Source organism: Equus caballus, chromosome 24, assembly GCF_041296265.1.
Source record: "Equus caballus isolate H_3958 breed thoroughbred chromosome 24, TB-T2T, whole genome shotgun sequence".
Taxonomy (NCBI): Eukaryota; Metazoa; Chordata; class Mammalia; order Perissodactyla; family Equidae; genus Equus; species Equus caballus.
The window spans coordinates 43,026,429-43,037,192 of record NC_091707.1 but is presented as its reverse complement, the minus strand read 5'-3'; the positions used below and the strand labels follow the sequence as shown (position 1 = coordinate 43,037,192).

Sequence of the window (10,764 nt, the reverse complement as noted above, 5' to 3'; positions counted from 1 at the left end):
TTAAATTCTGGACTGAGTGTATGAAACATTGTAGAGTCTTTAGGTATTGTATATTTTTTTTTCCCCAGAGAAGATATAATTTTCTTCCAGAGGATCACCTATATCAATCCATAACAAGATGATTCCAGTCTGAGGGAGGCCTGATCCACTTCCAGTGCTTTTATTTTAGGAAATAACCTTTTAGGAATCTTAACTAGAACCCAGGAAAGTTTGCCAGGGTTGCTTCTCCTTGATGGGCTCTAAATTTCTAAATTTCTTCTTCCTGAAACTGTGAAACTATCAAAACTTTTGCTTATATTTTTTAACTCATTACATGCTGTTTCCTTGACTTTGAGAAGAAAAGCCTTGGGGAATATCAGGCTAACCACAGTGCATCTCTGATCTCTCTGGCATCTTGTCCCCTCAAGTCCTGGCTCCTTGGACATGCTTTCAGAGAGCTATATTTTAAAAAGTATTATCCATAACTGGACAATGATAATGATGATATGTGGCTTAATGATTGGATAATCCATAGTTATGATTCTACAAATGGCAGATGCACGGCTTAATGATCGAATAATTCATGCCTATATTCCAGTTATCATAGCCAGATCCAGAAGTTTCAAAGGAATGATTCCTAATTGTGCAGTTTACTTTAAGAATTTTAATACTTTTCACTTTTTTACATGACTGTACTGAACTTATGTGGAAAAAAGAGAGGAAGAAAGAAGGAAATCCATAAGAGATCTAATATTTGAAGGACACCTATTATATAGCAAGTATTTAAAACAGATAAAAGTACTTAACCCCAAGAACTAATCCACATAGCATGAAAAGACATGGGATTCGAGGAATTATAGATTTCCTTTCTATAAAACTATTATGTTGAGTATGCTGAGTGATCTTTCCAGAAAAGCTAAATTTTATTTCAAAGAAAAAATATTATTGAATTATAGAGGAGAAAGTAGACCTCTAGAGGGCATTTAATTCTTATTTTACTGATGAGTAAACGCACACTCAGGGCAGAGAGCACCTGGACAGGTAAATTCAGAGCTCTGGCTAGAAGCCATGCCTATGGACTCTTTGTCCCGTTGTCTTCTCATTGTTACCCTGTCCTTCCTGATAACCACAATGATCAGGAGATAAAGATACTCAATGATAAACACATTTTTTTACCATTTCAATGATAATGAAAAAGGAAACAGAGATTCCTAGCATTAGGGTCTTGATAATTATTTCTTACATGGCATGAGGTTTTAGCCTTTTCTCATTTGGTTCACAGGTTCAGTATGCCCATTGTGTATTTTAGTGATCCAAATGAGGCCTTCAGGAACTATTATCCATTAGAAAAACTGATGAGAATGTGAAATAAATAGACCCAAACTGTGGCTGCATACCAGTATTACAAGCGAGCATGTCTGTCTCAGCAATCAAACAGAAAGCAGCCCACTGCATAAAGCAGAGCACTCAGCTGAGTGCTAATCGAGGCCTATTTCCTGGCAGGCTCCCACAGACCATCTGTCAATGGTCACTGTCACATGCAAACACGTGTGTTTATCTGATTGCTGAGACAGCGCTCAGACTTGGCGTGCTGCCTCTTACAGATCTCCGAAGAGTTAGCCTCACAGAAACCTCTGGGTGAGTTTTCAATTGCAGATTTCATTTTCTTTGCCGGCTCTGACATTTCTAAATATCTCTTACCAACTTGTGGCTGAATACTAACCATCATGACACACCCCAGAGATGCCTAGCTAAGGAATGAATCATGTACTGTCTCTATTCAGATTTTACAAAGTCCTCAGGGGTAGCTCTAGATACACAAGGGAATGAATGTCATTATAACAACTAGCTCAGTTTATTATTAAGACTTGATATCCAAACTCATAAATGCAGTTTCCTAATGAGTATTGGGTTACAAAGCAATAAAGAATGTGCTCCTTTAGAAACAGAGGCCTTAATACTGCAATTATGCATCTGAAGTAGCTACCTCTCCACTTTAGGACTAAATTATTATAGAAATTTAAGGAACATGATTTTGTTTTTAGTCATTAATTCAATGAATAAACATTTATTTAGCATGTGCTGTATCAGAGGCCCTATACCAAGTTCTGGGCTACAACGTTCAACAAAACAGATGTAGTTTCATCCATAGTAATTCAGAGTTTAGTGAAGTGGTATAAATACCACTGGATTGGCCATCCTGAGGCCTGGATCCTAGTTCTGGATTTGCTCTAGTGAGCAATATGCCAGCAATCATTTCTTTTATATTCATTAGGAGGCAGTACCCTACAAGTAGGAGTAAGAGAAGTTTTCACTAGAAAAAACTGATGAGAATTGGGTCTTATTTTGAATCCCAGGTCTCCTTCTCACCCTAGTTTCATCATCAAGAAAGTGAGAATGATAATAATAATAGTATCTATTTGGTAGAGTTATTGTTGGGATTAGATGGAGTTTTATATATGAAGCACCTAGACCAGTGCTTGGCATACAGTAAGTGTTTGGTAAATTACAGCTATTATTGTTTTGTAACTAAAGCAGTTGTCACATCTCCATCAATTTAATTCAGCAAACATTTATTGAGACCTGACCACATTGCTGGTATATATAAAATAAGACACACTTCTTTCTCTCCTTGGAATGCTCACTATCTGGGGTGAGACGCAGAACTCTTAGACCCCAAAATAATTCATTATATTATGCTAAAAAGAAACAGAGATATATGCATTGCTATGTATGTGCAAAGATATGTGAGAAACCAAGTTTACCTGATAGACAGTGATAAATATATTCTGAAGGATGTAAATTTGAACTGGTTTTCCTAGATGGGTGAATCACTATAATTCTAACAGATGCAATGATCCATGAGAAAATAATTCTAAGATAAATTCCAATTCACTCTCCATATACATTTTTTCTCTCTCATATACACACATCTACACATGTACGTACACACACACAATCATACTACGAATATTGGATAGTATACAGAATTTACATCTCAACTCCATCTCATTTTTTCCATGCCAGGCAGTGTAGATTAAATGGGAACACATGGCTGTAATCAAAGTTGGGTTTGATTTCTGGTTCTTATAATATAGCCTCCTATCCCGCTATTGCTAGTTAATCTAGAGAATCTGCTGTATGCTTACTTGCTCACTAGGTATAAGTAATAGGTGCAAAATACTTCTACAAATTCCTGGGCATTTACAAAATTGGATGGAATGAAAGGAATTTTCCAGGAATATTGTTCAGCAGATCCAAATATCAGACTTGTCTCAAGTATGTCCTGTACCTTTGGAAAAATATGGAACTCATATAAGTTTCCGTTCCCAAGGTGTAAAATGGCTATAAAATTTAATAAGATATTTATTGCTACATTGTTTGGAGGATTTGAGACTTATTCAGCAATATTCAGTAAACATTCACTGACTGTCTACAAGCACTAGTCTAGATATTGGAATGGGAGCAATGAAGAAGACCGTCAAAATCCTTGCCTTTTGTAAGCTGACGTTTCAAAGATAATGTATGTAAAGTGAAGTCACAAACTGGTCTGCCTGAAATAATATTAGCTTCTATCACCTTCAGCATTATTATCACCATTATTTGAAGATAACTTCCTATGTTCTCTGTAACAAGATTTCACCATTGTAAAAATGTTGGGTAATGGATAGTTGAAAATACAGTGTGTTTCATGTGCAAAATACAGAGGGAAAGGACAAAAACGATATAGAAGAGAAGGAAACTATGAAGAAAGGATAAAAGCAAGACAAAGTTAATTCAATTAATTAAATTGCAGTTGGCATCATATGTTTTCCTTCTAGTAAATAAAAGATTTCAGGAAAGATTTTTCACAAATTATTTTCTTTGTGACAGGTTTTTTTTTTCTTCTTGAAACAAAACTAGAGAACGTAAGAACGTGATTATATGGAACTATAAAACTAGTCCTAAAATGATTGATGGGTCCAAAGATAGTAGAAGTGAGAAAATAACAAACAAAGATTACAGCAGAAATAAATGAAATAGAGACTAAAAAGATGATTGAAAAGATCAATGAAGCTAAAAGCTAGTTCTCTGAAAAAATAGAAAAAATTGACAAACCTTGGGCTAGACTCACCAAGAGAAAAAGAGGACTCAAGTAAGTAAAATCAGAAATGCAAGAGAAGGTATTATAACCGATTACAAAGAAATACAAAGGATCATAAGAGATTACTATGAACAATTTTACACTAACAAATTGGACAAGCTAAAAAAAATAGATACATTACTAGCAACATACAACCTATTAAGACTGAATCATGATAAAATAGAAAATCTGAGCAGACCAATTACTAATAAGCAGATGGAATCAGTAATCACAAACTTCCCAGCAAACAAAAGTCCAAAACCAGGCAGTGTCACTGGTGAATTCTACCAAACATCCATAGAAGAATTAATATTAATCTTTTTCAAACTCTTCCAAAAAATAGAGGAGGAGGGAACTCTTCTAAACTCACTTACAAGGACAGCATTACCCTGACACCCAAACCAGACAAAGACTCCAGAAGAAAAGAAAATGACAGACCAATGTCTCTGATCAAAATAGACTAAAAAATTCTCAACAAAATATCAAACTGAATTCAACAATACATTAAAAGGATAATACAGTATGATCAAGTGGGATTTATTCATGGAATGAAAGGATGGTTCGACATTCACAAATCAGTCAATCTGATACACCACATTAACAAAACAAAGGATAAAAATCATATGATCATCTCAATAGAAGCAAAAAACCCACCTCATTTAACGAAATGCAACATCAATTTGTGTGTGTGACCTCTCTTATACATGGATCAGTGGTTGCCAGAGGTGGGGGGTGAGAGTTGGGAGAAATGGGTGAACTATTTTTGTGGTTTTTTTAGTTTAAATAAATTGAATTAAAAAAATCAGTAGACCCTGGAAAGGCATTCAAAAACATAAAATATCAATCCTTATAAATTTTTTTAAAGTTAAAAATAACAAGATACTTTCTAGACATGATATATTGGAGACATTTCTAAACTTAGAAGCTTTGGAGGAAATCGTAGAGGAAATTTTACATAGATTAAACAACTTCCAGTTTTCAAAAAAGATGTCTCAAATTAAAGGGGAAAAAAAAAACCCTGAGAAAATACATTCAAAGTAAATACAATAAACAAGGATTGATATTCAAATTAACAAAATAAGATTGTTGGAAAACAGTAACAGTGAAAGGAACAACGATAAGAAAAAACAAAGCAGTTTGGATGATCATCCATCCTAGTTACATATAAATTAAAGAATTGAATATGACTTAATTAAACCATATAAAACTGGAAGAAAAATATGCATTTTTTTAAATCTCTATACTCTAGAGTCCAGAGAAAAAAGACTAATAAGCATATAAAATAGATAGAATTTAAAAAAAGATTCATAGATTTGATTTCAAAGAATCGGATTTGATTCTATAAAGGTCAAGATTGTCTACATGCCAAGAATAAAAATATAAAGAACAAAATCAGAAGAAAGTGTTTGTAGCACATGTAGCTGAGAAATCTTTAATATAGAAAATATCTATTAATATCTTTAATATAGAAAAATTAAGAAAGAGCAATAAGAAAATGATGGTGTATAATTTACAAATGAAGAAAAATAATAGAAATGCAATATATGAAAAATGCTCAAACATCATAACATTCTCATAAACCTGAACTGCGTTACCCAAATTCAACACATGCACTCCTGCCAGATTTGCAAAGTTTAAGAAATGATGGCAAAGACATAAGAACAGTTAGATAGTTGATGTATCAAAAACTTAAGCTGTTCTTATCTTTTTACTAGGAATTCCATTTCTGGGGCCCAAGCTTACAAAAATAAATTCAATAAAGAAAAACGTTTTTCCTAAATATGTTCATTTAAACCTTATTTTTTAAAGGAAAACCTCAGAGACCACACATTTCAAAGTCTATTCACAGAATAGGATATTATAATATTGTTCATTAAAACTCATGATAAATGTGTATATGCTATAAGGAAAGAAAAAGTGAAAATGGAAATCATGTGTGAACTATCATACACACTGAAAGAAAAATCAGCCCGCATAAAAACAAAATAGCACTGAGGGAAGACACTCCAAAGTGTAAATAGGATTAAAGTCTTTGGTTTGATTGAACTGTGGGTGATTTTTTTTCAAAATTTCTCTATTTTCAAATTTCCAATGATTGAGCATAAAATTCTGTAGTCAAAATAAACCTTTAAAAAATTAGTAAATATAGCAATCAAGAAGTTATCCTCTACAAACGTAATAGATATCAATGTGCTATGAATGTGGTATGTGTGTGTTTTCAAGGAAATAATCATGAAGCATTCATTATGTGCCAGAATCTATTCTAAACCCTGGAGATTCTGTTTACCTGGAAAGTATGATGAATCCAAGGGTCCTCACGCTAATTATGCCAGTGCATGCTGGGTTCATTTAAAATTTTTGTTAACTCTGCATTAGTTTTCATGTTTGTGGATTTCTCTGTTTCTCCTCAGAGTGTCTGGGACAGTGTCTGTTTAGCAGATTTGCCCTGCAACTAAAAGTCTGAGTGAAAAAGCAATTTCTAGTCAACCTGTTTAACCCTACCTGGGTGTCTATACACACATACACGTTCCAGGCTTTAAGAAAATGATATCCACTTAAAAGAATCTGATGATGACATTTACAGAACCATACAGCTCCAAAGCCATTCAAGTAGAAGTGTTATATCCACTCACAGTGGGAGGGACACGGTGGGAAGTATTTTCTCAGTCTAGCACTCACTTGTAACACACAGTATGAAAGAAAGTTCATGTCATTTTCCTGAAGGATCTTGGTTCCTACAGGGAAAAAAAATAGCCCTTTTATCAAATTTTTATAATAAAAATTCTCCCAGACCTCATAAGATGTTTGTGAAACTCAAGTGAAGAAGACAATAAAATTTTCTGCATAAGTATAAAATATTATTATTATCATCAAAGTTTTGTTAGTATGTTTTTTTCCCCCAAACAACTCACAGTTTGTGTTGGATCTCAAAATTAACTAGTTTAATTGTTGGATAAGTTCTGCTCATATAATTTACTGATTCATGTTAACTATATAATTTATACATTAGAAAATATAACAACAGTAGTAACAATAGGAACAATGGTTTAGAAAGTGTTGTTGGAATTTCTAACCCTCAAATAGCATACTTGAGAAGTCAGCTAGAAGATAGACGACGTGTCTGATCCATATAGCAATGACTGCACGGGCCAAGTATTCAAATTCAGGACATCCATTTGGAGGTCCTGTGCTCTTGATGCTCATCCTGTGATGTCTAAATAAACCCCACTTTAGTCATACTGGTCATATTAATAAACAAAATGTTTGATTATTCATGTTACCATTCAGAGGAACAACCTGTAGCATTCAACTGAATATTTTACTCTCACTTGGGAAGAGTTTATGGCTTCTCACTCAAAAATAGGTGATAAGTTCACCTGTCTTTGCAAAAACAGTCAGGGAATCGTCGGGGGATTACTGTTTCTTCTGGCCTCACTCACCACTAACCCAAGTACAGCTATGAATAAACGCAAGTATAAAAAATGAGGGGAGAACTCTTTTGGCACATCATCCCCCTTAATTAGTCTGCCAGCAAATATAAGTGCCTCTTCTCCAGACCCGGGTAGCAGTTAACCCACAGAAGCACAAAGTCCTAATGCAAGATTTTGACCTTGCCCACATCGCTCAGTTTCTAATAGGTGATGACAATGCGCTGAGTCCTTTGATGACGTAGACTGTTTACTTGCCGTCCTTCCACCAACAGCTTAATGTTTGACAGAGTTCCATGAAGTGGTTTGCAGCCCTGTTGTCCAAAAATAAAATACATTGTCCACAGTGTCCTGGAAAACTGTTAACACGTTGTTAGTACTTTCCAAGCAAGGACATTGTTAACCATATTTCATATTAATGTAGTCTAGCTCAGTGGCAATTTTCTCCTAGTAGAGAAATATGGGGTTCCTGAAAGGTTTAAACAAATAATACAGAGTACACTTGAAACATTCACAAGTCACACATTGAACTTTCTCTCTTGTATCTTAATAACCAAATAATACATTGTATACCTAATTACAAAGTGTTTTTTTATGTTGACTTCCAGAGGGTTATATATTTTTTAGAAGTGTTATATTAAAAACCCATAATGTAGAGAGAGATAGCTATTTTATGTACATTTGGCTGGAAGTTTTTAAGCAAAGTTAAAAGGTGGAATGTGATTTCTTGTTCACTCTACAGTGAATTGTTAATCAGAAGAGGTTAATGAGATTCAATTAAGGATTAGATGCTTATGAGAAATTTAATAGCGTGTTCTTAGGAAAAATAAGACTTTCTCTGTAACAGTAGCATGGAGATAAATAGTTATCAGGCCTCAGGCACCATGGGATAAACTAACCAGCTAGCAGAGTTAAGAGGAAATTTCCTTGGCAATGTTATATTTCTCAATTAGGTGCATCATGGTGAGTTTATGGCTTTCTCCTAAAACATCCATCATTAGACACAGTAGGAAGCAGGATGCTCGACTGGATGGACCATTGGCCATTTCTGGTGTGCAAATTCCTGTTTGGAACTACAAAACTCTTCATATCCTAGAATCCAACAGGATTTCCTCTGGGCTCTGGAGACTAAATCATCCTTTTGACCAAAGGAGATAGATTTATGCTGCTGAAAAGGAATGTACATTGTGGAGCAGAGGAGAGAACAGCTATACGGTCTGGAGAGTGTGATGGCACTTTATCTATCAGCGATTTTAACCCACTAAATTATTTTTTTTCCCCAGAGAGTTTGTGTAGTTGTTAGTTTATTATTTATTTTAAGACTGATCTGGATTTGGGGGGGTCAAATATATAAAATTGAGTATTTAGCCCAACTTCTAAAACTTCAGAAAGGACATATCCCTTCTAATATGACTATTAAATGAGCCACAACACTGATTTATTGTCCACTAAACATTGGAGAATGTGTAATATTTGTTGGAGGCAATGAGGGAAAACTGAAATGTTGAGATTAATATGTTCGTATTAAAATCTAGTACTCTCCATCAAGCAGCCATGCATTTTCTGGTGATTACAACTGAAAATGAGAAGGAGAAACTTGCCTCCTGATTCACTACAGATATTTTAATTATTACACAACTGATACAGCTTCAAGGACATTGGTAGAAGGAAAAAAACACAATAGTAATGACAAGGTACATGAGAAAATTGGGTATTTAAGAAGATAGGTGATAACTACTGTTCCCCAAAGGATTGTTTTTGTATGAAATAAAGGATAAAACTTAAGTGTTCAGAGTATCTGAACAATTACCACCACCAAAATCCTTGCCTAGAGTTTGAATTACTCTGCAACATCCATTCATTTAACATTCACTCTGACTTACTCTGTTTTCTAGAATTGTTATCTATTACCAAGCAACACTTTTCTGTAAGGAATTACCTACATGCGCCAGTATCCTGTTTCTTGTTGAGACATTTTTATCATGATAAAATTATTATTTATATGAAGGCAAAGTTTATTTCCTTGTGGCTCCCAGACATATATGCTTTTGCCTTTCAGGCCCAATGGAACAGCTCTAATCCCTCCATGACATACATCCATTTATTGTGAGTCTTCATTGTGTGGCAAACATTGTTCTAGTTGCTGGGATTTAAGAAAAAAAGAAAAGTAAAAAGCACCAGAATGTGTAAGAGAAGGCTTCCTCTGCTATGGCTTTGCTGTGTCTCTCTGGTGCCTTCTATTGACAAAGCCTAACAGCGTGCCTGTGGGCAAAAGAGAAATAATTATCAGTTCTGTCCATCATATCACAAAGCTGGGCAAACAAGGGTGGATTTGAAGTGGAAAGGGAATAAACTGACAACAGCATAGATGAAAAACAAGAGTAAGAAAAATCAATTCAGAAACCACTGCAATAACACAGGAAAAACTATAAGGCCAAGGAAGGACAGAGAAAGTATATAAAAGGGTGAATGGATGTAAATGATATCTCAATGACAAAATATATAAGACTGATATTGTCTTTCCTCTGTGAGACCAATGTATGTTGAGAAGAATATAAGCTTTGGAACCAGTGAAGTAAGATTGAACTTGCATTTGAATCCTGGCTTCATCACTTGCTGTCTGTGTAAATGTGAAAAATACTAATTTTCTTCCAACTTCAGATTCTTCCCTATAAAAGGTGGTAGATAATAATGTGTCTTCCAATGTCGAGGTGCCTAGCACAGAACCTAATACATAACAGCTACTAAATAAATGATACACCTCATTGATAAGTATATTAATAGAAAACTTTTCCTTCCTCTTTTAGACTTTCTTTACGGTGGCGAACATCTATATCTTGTTTATTCCTTATTGTTCTTTACCACCCTGCTAAAACTCCATCTTTTCTGTTCCCTCCTGACATCCTATGCATATACACTATAGCTATTAATCATAAAGGATCAAAATTATGAGGCAGAATCAATAAAAATCAAATACTAATTGCTACAGAAGTGTTGATTAGTATAGTCTTATTCTATTACAATCCAGAAAATAGGAGGAAGGACTCTGCAATAATTTTCCACTTAATATGAAAGCTAATTATAAAAACTATCTTTCCTGGATAAATGTTTTACTACCTATCACAGATATATCTTGTAACCAAAAGCTTCATTGAGCCATTATTCCAGGTTTAATACTTCAGAGAATAACATTACTTCTGCATTACATACATTACATACAGAGAACACTGTATG

At 34.4% G+C, this 10,764-nt stretch overlaps 1 long non-coding RNA gene across 2 annotated transcripts in view; it reads left to right on the top strand.

Annotated features, from left to right (window-relative positions):
• Nucleotides 1-1,551: 1,551 nt before the first annotated feature.
• Nucleotides 1,552-10,764, top strand: part of LOC102149692 (uncharacterized) — a 65,939-nt gene continuing 56,726 nt past the window's right edge. For both annotated transcript variants that reach the window (XR_289447.3, XR_289448.3), the window contains exon 1: nt 1,552-1,617. This is a non-coding gene — a long non-coding RNA (uncharacterized lncRNA). The remainder of the gene's footprint in view (nt 1,618-10,764) is intronic.